The sequence below is a fragment of the Penaeus chinensis genome, chromosome 30, assembly GCF_019202785.1.
Source record: "Penaeus chinensis breed Huanghai No. 1 chromosome 30, ASM1920278v2, whole genome shotgun sequence".
Classification (NCBI taxonomy): domain Eukaryota; kingdom Metazoa; phylum Arthropoda; class Malacostraca; order Decapoda; family Penaeidae; genus Penaeus; species Penaeus chinensis.
The window spans coordinates 19,472,340-19,474,839 of NC_061848.1; positions in this window are offsets into that span (position 1 = coordinate 19,472,340).

Here is a 2,500-nt window from a genome sequence, read left to right on the forward strand (position 1 = left end):
ACGAGTACTGCCCGTCTCGCCGTTCACCCTTTTCCTTGATTTACGAAATAATTTACGTTATCTTATTTTGCTGTTACTAATAATAAAAAAAAACATTATAATAATTATAATTTTTATAATAAAAATAACACCATCGATATTCATAGCACTAGTAAAAATACGTTTTTCCCGCCAATTCAAATCAGGTACGGTCACAAGGTCTACTAATTGACTCCTGTGTGGCTAAACACTAGCAGAGCCATCTATGGGCTGACATTTCACATAAAATAAAGAAAATGGGCACAGCATTTTCCCCATTTTTTTTTTTTTGAATTTTCCCCGGCGGCATTGGGATATATATATACATATATATATACATACACACACACACACACACACACACATATATATATGTATATATATGTATGTATGTATATACATAAATATATATATATATAAATCTATAATGAATATAATCATATATATATGTATATATGTAAATGTATATATGTATATACATAGATATTTATATATATATTCATACATATATATAGCCATATATACATGTACATATATACATATATATAAACAAATATATATATAGATATATATATATGTATACATATATGTACACACACACAGATATATATATATATATATATATATATATATATATATATATATATATATATATATATATACATATATATGTGTGTGTGTGTGTGTGTGAAAGAGAGAGAGAGAGAGAGAGAGAGAGAGAGAGAGAGAGAGAGAGAGAGAGAGAGAGAGAGAGAGAGAGAGAGAGAGAGAGAGAGAGAGAGAGAGAGAGAGAGAGACCGATTACGCACAGCACAGAATTTCACCCACTCTGTATGATAAACTCTACGGCCGCGCATATCCCTGTTTTATGTCATTGATTTCCCTTCCACTCTCTAGAATGATGCACTCACATTTCACATCGACGAATCGCACAGTATAGGTTGAATTCAAGAGAAAACACCAACACATAAAACATAGAAGTGACGTTTTCCTTTTATCAAGAGGTATATAATCATATATCAATTGCAGCGGCCACTTTTGTGAAAATATATGCACATGCATTTTTTTCTGTTCTTTTTTTTTCGTAGTATATTAATTTATATGGCTATATAAGTGTGTTTATTCATTCTTATGTACGTATGTATGAACACTAATCTGTTCGTATGTATGGGTATTTTTATATGTTTGAATATATACAATAATACGTGTAGGTATACTTTCCCATGTACGCATGTACGATGTACGAAAGCATGTTTATTTTTGTGTATGAATGTAAATTACGAAAGTGTACATATTCTTTAGATATATGTATACTTTTATGTCCACACCATATCTCAGTATATGACATATTGAAGAAAGACACTGAAATATAGCAACATATCCATAGCTTACTATACATCCTCTTGAATCTAAATCAACAAACAGATGTGTTTGATGATATTTCAACATTGCACATTTCCCCTACACCCTTTCACTGCAACAACTCAAACTCAGGGCACGAAATGAATAAGATTTTTTTGTGTGGCTCCTGAATTATTGTCAACAAGACGTGAGACCTTCACATGAAAACGATGCATCCATATTGCATGGGATGCTGTCGCTGTGCAACTTTGGAAATCGAGTAATTTGCAAATGGAATCGCCTTAAAACGAAAAATGAACTAAAAATAAAAAAAGGAGAGAGACAGAGAGAATGCTTTTCGAACTGAATGTTTCAATACAATACGGTACGTACAACTAAAGTGAAAACATAGATAGAATACAGAATGAAAGGAAACAAGAAATGTGAAAAAATTAACAATAAAAGGAACGAAAAAAGACGAAAATTAAAAGAAAACAAAAACAAAAGGTTGTCGCCCCATTTCTTGGTGCGCAGCGACATGAAAAAATAAACACAAAAAACAAAAGCAAAACAAAGAATTAAAAAAAAAAAAAAAAACGAAGGACAAAACGGACAAACAAAAGACGGCTGCAATAATGCCGAAAAAGAAGATAGGAAAAGGAGGAAGAGAAAGCGAACACAAAATTGTCAATTAAAAAGGGTCAGCAGGAAGAGAGGGATAGAAGAAAAGAATAAACGGAGTAAATAGAGAAAATCGAAGGCAACAGTGCTCCCCATTCCTTATCTATTTATTTCCTGTCTCTTTCTTTCCATCTTCTCTATATCTATCTATTCCCATTCTCTCTTAGTCATTTCCCGTTCTACTTTCCTCTTAACCCTTTCCTATCTTCCTTCACCCATTTCTCTTTTTCTTTTTCTCTCTCGTTCAGTCTTATTCGTCCCTTCTTCTTTTTCCTCTTTCCTTCCTCTCTTCCTTTTAGTTTCCTCTCTCTCTCTTCTCATTTCCTTAATTTTCTTCTCTCTCACCCTCTTTTTCTCTCTCTCTCTTCCCATTCTACTCCCCCCCCTCTTCCGCAACTCGACCCACGTCATATCAGGTCATATCATCTTCCTCTTCCTCTCGCCACAGCCCCGCGACCTC